The following is an 11,491-nucleotide window of genomic DNA, read 5'->3' as shown; positions in this document are numbered from 1 at the left end:
GTGTTACGCGAGTACTTATTTAGATGAATAAGTTAGATATAAAATATATAAACTTGTGTATTGGATGTAGATCAATCAAGAGATCCCCAAGAAAAGTTGATAAAAGAATATGAGAGAGAAGAGGGAAGACTGGTCCTTGTAAGGAAACTGTTATGTTTAGCCATTAGTGACAAGTTCATGTGCAGGACGTGAGATGTTGGGATTGAAATTGAATAGAGAAGTGGGTAAAGGTTAATTTTATATAAGATGTTCCAATGCACCATAACATGCCACTTCATGGTGGGTTGAAATCTGATTTCTTCTACACAAAAAAATAATAGTGAGTCTTGGTTGGTGTGGGAAGGGAACAACTTATCAAGTGTTCTAGACTTTCAATGTTATAAGTGAACAGGTGGGGATGGGGACATGACCCGTCAGCTCTGCATGAGCACCGCCCAAACAATTCTAATCCTCTAAGCCAGAGCCTCTTATGAAGATTGATCTACAATTATCAATGTAGACGGTACAAAAGGATAATCCACCTCGATTAGCTACCGTTTAAAATTGAACAATCCCAGCTAGTTCACAACTTGCAATGCTTTCGTGAGAAATTAGCAAACTTAAGTATACAAATAAAAAGCTAGGAATTCACGATTATATGTGCATATTTGAACATTCTCTTCCAATTAACCAGAAAAAAGAAACTCATGTTGACGATCAGTAGAAATCTTACAAAATCAGAAAGTAAGGACAGACAGTAAAAAAAAAGTATGCAAGCTATCAAGAAAGGATTAGAATCATGTAATTCCTTGTTTGACGTCCCAAAGCCAGCCGAATGTCATCCCTGCAAGATATTGGTGTTTTAGATTAATCCTTCCAAGTAGCATATAGAAGATGAGTTTCCTTAAACTTCTATAACAAAAAGTTCTTCATTCAGCAAATCAGGGAAGGATAGTGAGGTAAACATATCTATACAAAAAATAGAGTAGAAAATTATTTGCTTACCTCTTAAAAGAATGTGTAACAGTTTCAAGTCATCATTTTGTTTAAGCTGAAGAGAATTCAGACAAGCTCTTGATTGTGCTGTTTTTCTGGGTTTCCACTAACAAAGATATGCTGCGGCAGCCAATTCTAACTGTGATTGGGAAATTACTGATTAAGACAAATAAAGAGAATCATAAACTATATGAACATTTATGAGTTACATGGTTAACTCTCGCTAGTAAACAAAACAAAAAACATATATAAATCTTGTAGATAATATACCAATCAAGTTGATGTAAATATCCAGATTACTGTTGGAAGCAATCCTTTTGGGCATGCCTGGATGCAAGGCCATTCATTCCCTGGCCAAAACTAAGGATTAACCTTTATTTGGTTCAAGTGAAACTATCAAATTCCTCTTCTTTTTTTTGGATGGCTAGAGGAAATTAACATTTATGGAAATTGAAGTTGAATAAAAAGAATGTGAATAAGTAAAGAGAGAGTTCGTATTTGGAGAGAAGAAGATTAGGGAAAAAAGTAATTAAATTAATTAACCCTAATTAGGGTTATATAAGGATTACATAATAAAGAAGTGAAAAGACTAAACAGAACATAGACTTAATACTGACTTATTTAACACTCCCCCTCAAGTTGGTGCATGGATATCAACAACGCCCAACTTGGACAAGACATCTTCAAATGAGACTTTACTAACACCTTTAGTAAGAACATCAGCAAATTGTTGAGATGTAGGAACAAAGGGAGTACAAATCTGTCCAGAAACAATCTTTTCTCTAATGAAATGACGATCAACTTCGATATGTTTCGTTCTGTCATGCTGAACCGGATTTGCAGCTATGTTAATAGCTGACTTGTTATCGCAATATAGTAAGAAAGGGATCGGCACATGAAGATATAAATCAGCTAGTAAAATCTTGAGCCACAACAACTCACATACTCCAAGTGCCATAGCTCTGTATTCTGACTCAGCACTCGACCGAGAGACCACATTCTGCTTTTTACTACGCCAGGTTACCAAGTTACCACCAACTTTAGTACAATATCCAGAAGTAGACCTTCTATCAGTCACTGAACCAGCATAATCTGCATCTGTCCATGCCTCAACACGAAGATGACCATGATTTTTGAACAAAATGCCTCGACCAGGACATCTCTTAAGGTATTTAAGAATACGATAAACAGCAGTAAGATGAGATGTTCGAGGTGAGTGCATAAACTGACTTACAACGCTAACAGCATAGGCAATGTCAGGGCGAGTCATAGACAAGTAGATCAATTTTCCCACAAGACGCTGATATTGACCAATATCTGACAAACACTCCCCCTCAGAATCAGCCAACCTGTGATTCTGCTCAATAGGCGTATCAGCAGAACGAGATCCAAGTTGACCAGAAGCATGGAGTAGATCAAGGACATATTTACGCTGAGAAAGAAATATACCGGACTGGGACCGCGCAACCTCAATACCGAGAAAATAGCGAAGATGGCCAAGGTCCTTAATCTCAAATTAACGTCCTAAGTACGCTTTGACCGCGATAAGGCCATCATTATCATCTCCAGTAATGATAATATCATCCACATACACAAGTAGAGCAACAGTTTTGCCGTGGGAGTGACGCAAGAACAAGGTGTGATCAGCAGAACTCTGATGAAAGCCAAACTGATGCATAGCCTTAGTGAAGCGCTCAGACCAGGCACGAGGATACTGTTTCAGGCCATAAAGAGACCGGCGAAGACGACAAACATGGGCAGGAGAAACAGAAGTAAGAAACCCAGGAGATTGGACCATATAAACTTCTTCCTGAAGATCACCATTGAGAAAAGCATTCTTGACATCTAACTGAAAGAGAGGCCACCCTCGAATAGCGACAACAGAAAGGAGAACGCGAATGGTAGTCATCTTAGCAACCGGAGCAAAAGTTTCTTGATAATCAAGCCCATAAGTTTGAGCATAACCCTTGGCCACCAGACGGGCCTTATAACGAGTAATGGAACCATCCGGATTATGCTTAAGTGTGAATACCCAGCGACACCCCACAGCTTTCCTTCTAGGCGGAAGATGAACAATTTCCCACGTTTGAGTCTTTTTAAAAGCAGTCAACTCATCAATCATAGTTGTTCGCCACTCAGGGTGAGCAAGAGCATCTGCAACAGTAGTAGGAAGAGAAACAGCGGAAACAGAAGCAAGAAAACTCCGATAGGAGGGTGATAGTGCAGAATCAGATATATAATGTGAAATGGGATAAGTACAAGTACGCGTACCCTTACGAGTGGCAATAGGACGATCATCACAGGGTACAGACGGAGGCGGAGTTGGAGGCGAGTTGGTCGGACATAGAGGTGATGGTAGTATCACGTGGACGTCGAGAGTAAACCTGCAATGGAGGAGAGAACGAACTGACAAGGGGTGGCGAGGGAGGAACAAGCATGGGAAGAGGAAATAAAGAAGGAAAAGGATCATCAGGTGAATCTAAAGGAAACCACTCAGATTAAATACCAATGGACCCACTATAGTAAGGAGTATGCTCAAAAAAAGAAACATCTCGAGAAATGAAACGTCGGCGAGAAGGAGGATGGTAACAACGAAATCCTTTCTGGGTAGAGGAATAACCTAGAAAGATACATTTGACAGCCTTAAGATCAAGCTTAGAACGAGTTTGGTCAAGAATTTGAACAAAACAGACACACCCAAAAACACGCGGAGGAAGTGGAAACATGGGACGATCTGGAGAGAACTTAGAGAGGGGTGTGACAAATTGAAGAATACTGGAGGGGGTCCGATTAATAAGGTAAACAGTCGTAAGAACTGCATCAGCCCAATAGAATTGGGGCACATTCATGCCGATAGAAATAGCACGGGCCAACTCTAGAATATGGCGATTTTTTCTTTCTGATCGACCGTTCTGCTGAGGGGTCTTAACATTAGACATTTGATGCTTAATGCCAGACTCTAAACAAAATTTCAAGACCTCACTATAGGTATACTCAGTACCATGATCAGACCGGAAGGTTTTGATGGTACGACCAAATTGGGTTTCAATCATAGCAAGAAATTGCTTGAAAATCCCATAAACCTCACTCTTGTGTTTCATAAGATAAATCCAAGTGGTACGACTGTAGTCATCAATGAACAAGACAAAATAATGAAAATCGAGAGTGGATGTGACGGGGGAAGGACCCCATACATCAAAATGAATTAAGTCAAACATAGCAGGTGTAGTAGGATTCATACTAATAGGATAAGAAGAACGCACATGTTTAACTAATTGACAAGTTTCACAAGAAAAATCAAGCAAATTGTTATTATTAAATAAATTAGGGAACATGTGTTTCAAATATCCAAATGAAATATGGCCAAAGCGTAAATGCCAACGCATTACAAGAGCCTTATTAGACTGACTACTAATACTACTAAGCTGAAGAGCAGAATGGGTGTTAGGGGAACCGGAAACATCCAGGAGATACAATCCATTCACTTCACGTCCAGTGCCAATCGTCCTCTTCGACTCCAGATCCTTAAAAACACATGAAAGGAATAAAAGGTTATACTGCAGTTCAAATTTTTGGTAAGACTACTAACGGATACAAGGTTAGTAGTAATTTGATGAACATGTAGTGTGTTGGTTAGGGATAAAGAGGATGTAACAGGTAAAAGACCTTGACCAGCTATAGAAGACAAAGAATCATCAGCTAGGCGAACCTTGCGATGACCAGAGCAAACACTATAGGTTTTAAATAGGGAGGACGTACCAGTCATGTTATCTGAGGCACCAGAATCAATGATCCATGGTGAGGAAGTGGTGGAAGCACTGTGTGCAGATGCAAAGGTACCTGAGTGAGCGAAGGTAGAGACCGGCTGAGATGAAGTCTCTATCTGATTGAAGAATTTTCTGAACTTGTCAAGCTCGGCTTGGGATAGAGATACCGAATCCGATGGGGAGGTAGTAGTTGAAGGAGGTGATACATCAGTCGGCTGCTGAGAAACTACATGACCTGAAGATCGTTGAGACTGCTGACGATGTTGATTAGGACGACCATGAAGTGCATAACAACGAGCCTTCACATGACCCAACTTTCCACAATGATCACACTTATGTCGCTGACGGGTAGGCAATGACCCGCTGGGGGGCTGTGGAGAAGGTAGGCGAGCAAGCATAGCAGAATGATCTCCCGAAGAAAGGGGTAGGACAGCCGCGCGACGACTCTCATCAGCCAAGACATAGGAATACGCAGTCTGTAGGGACGGAAAATGATCCATACCTAATAAATGAACTCTCGCATACTCAAACTCATCACAGAGACCAACCAAAAACTGAAAAACCCGATTCTTATCCAAGATGGACGTATACAATGTCTCATCAAGAGGGTCCTTCCAGGCAAAGGATGATGAATAGAAGGTCAACTCCTCCCACCAAGCACGTAACTGTGATATATAGGTGGTAACTGAAGAATCACCTTGCGAAAGACGAGAAATCTCACGATCTAAGTTAAAAATCCGCACGTTATTTTGACGTTGCGAGTAAATGCTCTTAGCAGAATCCCATATATGTTTTGCTGTAGATGAGAACATAAAACCAGCCGCAATATGTGGTTGCATAGATGTAACCAGCCACGATCGGACCATAGAATCGTTAGCAAACCAATGAGAGTAAGAAGCATCGGTCTGTGCAGGTTGTTTGTCTGCTCCTGTGAGATAACCGATCTTTCCCTTTCCACCAATGAACATTTCAACTGATCGTGCCCAAAGGAGATAATTAGGGCCATCTAATTTCACGGTAGTAATTTGAATGTTTGGAAAATCGGATGAGTGAGAAGGAAGACCACTCGATCCAATACTAGTGATCGAGGATGAGGATATTTCAGAGGCCATCAACGAATCCAAATACTTTGATTGGAATAGAATTGAAGCAAGATACGGGCACAACTCCCTAGGATAGAGCAACCGCAGCACCCTAAAGGTGACAATACACGATCAAAATTTCCGTGAGAGCTGATTAAACCCGACTGTTTGTTACCCGAGCAGTCATTCGTGCAAGCGCAGACCCTCAAGGAATAAAAACTGCTGCTAGAACATCCTCAAGCAGCACGCTGTTGTAACCACAGACTTCCGTAGGATGCAAAAACAACTGTCACCACCTGCTGTGACCAAAAAATAAATTTATAACAGCAGTCTGCTGTGTCGCACAAGGCAGGGAAGTTGATATCAAGGCTTATAACAGCAGTTTGCTATGTCGCACAGGGCAGGGGAGTCTCGATACCAAGTTCGTAGCTGAAAAACGATCACCTACTGTGATCGTAGGGCTCAAACAGCCACTTGCTGACGTCGTACAGAGTTGAACATACTATTGTGGGTGTCGTAAGACTTGAACAAGGCCATTGTGGGTGTCGTAGGTTCTAACCAGCATCACTGCTGTGAATACAGCATCACTACTGTGATTACAGTCTGATCGCAGACTCCTAACAGGTCTTAACCCTCTATCGCATGATGCGATTAGGGTGTTTCTCGACAAATAACCCCTGTAGAGGTGATATGAATTGAAAAAACAGAGGGTTGAGATGACGATTCTAAGGAAGAATGAATCGGTGGGTTTCGATGGAGGTAGAGAGCTTGGCTCTGATACCAAGTTCGTATTTGGAGAGAAGAAGATTAGGGAAAAAAGTAATTAAATTAATTAACCCTAATTAGGGTTATATAAGGATTACATAATAAAGAAGTGAAAAGACTAAACAGGACATAGACTTAATACTGACTTATTTAACAGAGAGAGTATGAGACATGGTAAGGTATGAGCATGACTTGGACAAGAACAACACCCATACTGCCAATTCAGAAAAAAGACTCTTTACTTAGACCCAATAACAAGGTGATACATGTAGATCAGAGAGTAACTGATGAAATACCAAAGAAGATGATCTTTGTCCTCAACTACATGTGAAAAAAACTTGATATTTGGGCCACAAGCAAATGTAGAAAACTTAGTCTAGGAGAAAAAAATATCTCTAGTTTGGCTTGGGCACATCAGCCCTCCATGTGTAAAGAAAACCTACCTCTATTGCTCAAAAACACCCTCAAAGATGCATCTCAACAAATTGTAGTAAGGGAGTCTAGAAACACCACCATCCCAGCCTAAAATCCTACCATGATATCTGAAAATGAATAGCTTCTCTAGAGACTAAAAGTTTTTATACAAAACCCTCAAAGTCAAAAATTTGAGGTCCTCAATCTTTTTTTTGATGGGTAAACTCAAGTTGAACCCACAACCTCAAAGTTGCTTTGCAACATGCCAAGCTATGGGTCTAAGCCAGATCCTCAATCTTCTGAACCTCCCTCGGGGTGCAAAATAATGTCCCAATCAACCAAGTGATTTATGAAATTTTCAACTAAAGCTTTTCGCAAAAAAATCTTTCATTCAATTTATTTGATCTCTTAACAATACTAAGCCACAAAGAAAAGGTTAAATAACAAGACTTCCAAGACATTGATATCCTACAAAACCTCTTGATAATTGGATCCTACAAAGCCTTGGGCCAAAGGCAACATAAAATCCTCAAATTCTGAGAATCTTCTAAACTACCTTAAAAAGTAGTAAATTATGCACAACTTAGCCGAAATTGGACAAAACCTTTAAAAGCCCTAAATTTCGAAACTACTCCTCAAATTGAAACAAATACTTAAAATTTCGTTAAATTTGGAGCCTTTGGGATGCTCCATCCATCCCTCACTCACTTCCAATCAGCAATATCTCATAAACGAAATGATTGAGAGATAACCAGTGGTGTTTCCATAAATAAAAGGGTTAAATGGTTGAATTTAACCATCAATTATAACTAATCCAATCAATTATGGCTCAATTTCTTGAGACACCACGAAATTCAGAAGAAAAAAATGTGACAAGTTTTAAAGTTAAAACTCACCCAATCACCATAGAAATCTCTGGAATCTTCAAATTCCCACGAAATTTCTTCAGAAACAACACTTATACCATTGAAATCCCTCGAATCACTTTCGTTTCCTCTGATTTTCCCGGCGAGTATGAGAAAGATTTACATAGTGAAAGAAAAAATGAGGCAATTAAGATCCCGAAGAGATCAGCAATGGCGTCTTTGGTAGAAGCTCCTGCGGAGTTCCACAAACCGATCTCGTCTCCAGCTTCTTTAGCTGCACCAGCAGCCATGGAAACCAGAGATCCAAAGCAGATGCTCCACCTTCGAAGAAAATGGTATCGAGTTCGATTCGTGAGAGTTGCAACGAAAATGGAGATGAAGAAACAGAAGAGGACATGATAGAGCTTGTCTAGGGCTAACCAGTCGTCTCCATTCTCCATTTCTGGAGTTCCAAAATGGGTAAATGTTTCCCTTTAAAGAAAGAGTGCTGTTTTGGTGAAGGAGCTCGCATTTGCGAGGCAACCTCGTACTTCTTTGAATTAGTGGCGCTACCCTTGACCGTTATCTTAAACGTTGACTAATGTCCATATCTTTTAACATTCAAACCCTAGGAGTTGGGACCATGGTTTTAAAACTCTCGTCCCGACTAGAACGAGTAGTCTCGGACAAGTTTTCCGATATGTTTGAGACGTTTCGATAAAAAATGAACATGATATTTTAAATCTCATATAATACATTGACTTGTTCGTGAGTCTCGTCCATACCTAATATCAAGACAACTTAAGCGATGCATCTCGAACAAGTTTTGGAATCATGTTTGGGATTCAGAACTAATTCTTTGTTGCCCGATTTTCTTATAATCTGTGAGTGTGTGCCACATTATCTAGATGGTTACATCCAATCGTTTAAATATAAGAAGTCATGGCCGTCCATTTTCTAACACTTCATTAGAAGAAAAAAAAAATTGAATTTTTTCTCTTCTTTTTCAAGTCTGCTCTAAACCACCACGAGTACAAAAGGGCTGGTTTGTTGTTTTTATTCAATGTTATATTATAGGGACTCTTGGTACAAGAGCTTCAAGAATAGATTATAGAGGATTCGCTCTCAAACAACTGGTATGATAACCCATTGAAAAAATATTTTAACAATAAATTAGAGTAAAAAATTTAAATATTTTATTAATTTAAGATCTTTATTATTATAACGAGAGAAGGTAGGGTAGAAATGGTTTGACACCAAAATTTAGATCTCACAAATGCCCTTATCTTTACATTTAAATTTAATATAACCAATGATCATTCTGATCAACAACGAAAATTACAACCCACGAGCCGATAATCACATGGTTTAATTTTCAAATTTTCAAAAATGTCATTTTTACCATGTAATCTTCAACTTCATACCTAATCATGTTAGTCAAATTTAAAAATTACAAAAGATATATATTTTACTATATAATCTTCATAAACCCTTTAATCAATATTTTAAATTACAAATTGACCCTCTTGATACATGTGTGGTTGCACATGCCACCTTCTAGTCATTTTAACTCCAATTGTATCAATTTGGAAATCGGTATAAATCTTGTAAATCTTGATTAGACATTTAATTTTGTTTGTGCTAAGGTGTTTCCACAAGCAATACATTGTAGCAAAAATAAAATGCTTGACTTTAGAGAAAATGAAATGAAAGAACACGATTAGTTTAATTTACCCTTGGGAGAAGGTTATGTTGTTTTCGTAATAATTTAATAACGTCATGTGTGCTTTGTGAGTAATGACCGACGACAAAAATAGCTCAATGAGAGATTGCAACCTATGATTATCATAATAATATTTAGGGCCATGGGTTCTATGACCTAGAGAGAAAGTTTTGTTTCTTTTGAATTTTTGTTCTTTAACTAAATAATGTGAATTGTGATGCATCTTTTGACACGTAGGAATTTATTTAAAATTATCTTATTTATCCCGTATATCTATTATTTGAGGCAAAATACGGTCACATATTGTCATTAAGAAATTAAAAGAAACCTCCAAATTGAAAGTAGGGTTGAGGAAAAAATTGAAGTAAAAATATAAACAATTTCCGAAATGAAAAGGACTAATCAAGGATGAGAAGGATTTGTATTGAAAAAAAAAACATTTTCTCTTCACTTTATTTGAAAGAGAAAAGGAGGACTTGAACAAAATAAATGAAAAAGAAGAGGTTCGAGTGAATGGAAAAGGGGAAAAAAACTTATGAATTAGTTTTAAAATTTAACTTTTTGTATGCAAGTTGTTGACTGATTTAGAGATTTATTTTATTGTATATATTATCAAGTGTAGTAGTATTCAACAAATAATGTTGGGAGATAAAATTTGTCATATATGTCTTAAAAGTTTCTGATTGGACTAACTTTTTGTGAGGATGATTTCCTCACTATAGAGACCATCTTTACAAAAAATCAGTTTATTCTAAAACTTTTAACCTATATAGGACGGATGTATTGGTTCTGTGATGTCCCCCTAATGTTATTTGTTGAACAGGACCCTATTATCAAATACTTTATTTATTATGCCTACAAACATTGTAGGATTGAGGAGACACACACTCAATGTCTATTGCTTGGTTAGTACTTTTCTAAATATGCATATTACGATGCAACTGGTATAACCATTATTATCACATGTTTCTCTCACAACCCACGACTAGCTACAATCAAGCAATCATTGAACACTGTCTATTAGCAACAAAACCTTAATGAGTATTTGACAATTAGACTATTATTGTATTTGCATAATCTCAAATTATCAACTATGAAGAGTTCTCTCCAAGTTATGTGTCTAATAAACATTTATATCGTGACATTACAAAAGTCCAGTTTCACATCCATTACCTATCTGTCAACTCTCAAATTATCCATGGCTTCTCTTTTCTTATCTATGGTTTCTCCAACCTCCACTACTCTCTCATTCTCCAATGGCCTTCAGTTTTCATCCTCTAATGCATTCCCCATAAAGCCTCGTTGGAAGATCTCAAGTGTATAATCCAAGATCAAAAGATCTTCGTTGTTGCTCTCGTATCTACCAAGACCGATAGCACAATTTGTCTTGTCGGTGAAATGTGAAGGTGGCATTATCTATAAAGGTGAGTGCCTCTTTGCAATGGATTTCTCACTCCAATCATAGTCAATGAAAGCAATATTGCTCTAATTGGTGTCCTAATTGGGATGCTTACCAAGTTTGAAAATGCCCCATACATAAGCTAAAGCTTCAAAAATCGTCATGATTCTTCTCCCATTGACGATTATTAGGGAAAGTGAAATCATGGGTATTTGGTGGGATTACACTTCTTCAATGTGACAATCTTCATTAAATTCAGATGGAAAGTGCTCCTCTTAATCACTATTAATACATGGGCATTGGTTATCTGCTTCATTAGAGTTATTTTCAATGGTTATTAATAACTAATATAATCTGATAATTTCTCAACAATTATAATCCTAAGAATCTTAAGATATCTTTTGTTGGGATCCTCTTACTATTTTCTTTGAATAATGCTAAAGTGACCTCAGACTAGAATCTCATATCGCACTTCTTAGCTTGAAAGTGTATGGGAACCATAGATGCTTTTCATCGAATCA

Source organism: Akebia trifoliata, chromosome 8, assembly GCF_017979445.1.
Source record: "Akebia trifoliata isolate Shusen 1 chromosome 8, ASM1797944v1, whole genome shotgun sequence".
Taxonomy (NCBI): Eukaryota; Viridiplantae; Streptophyta; class Magnoliopsida; order Ranunculales; family Lardizabalaceae; genus Akebia; species Akebia trifoliata.
The sequence above is the reverse complement of the archived record's forward strand: the minus strand, read 5'-3'. Positions refer to the sequence as shown.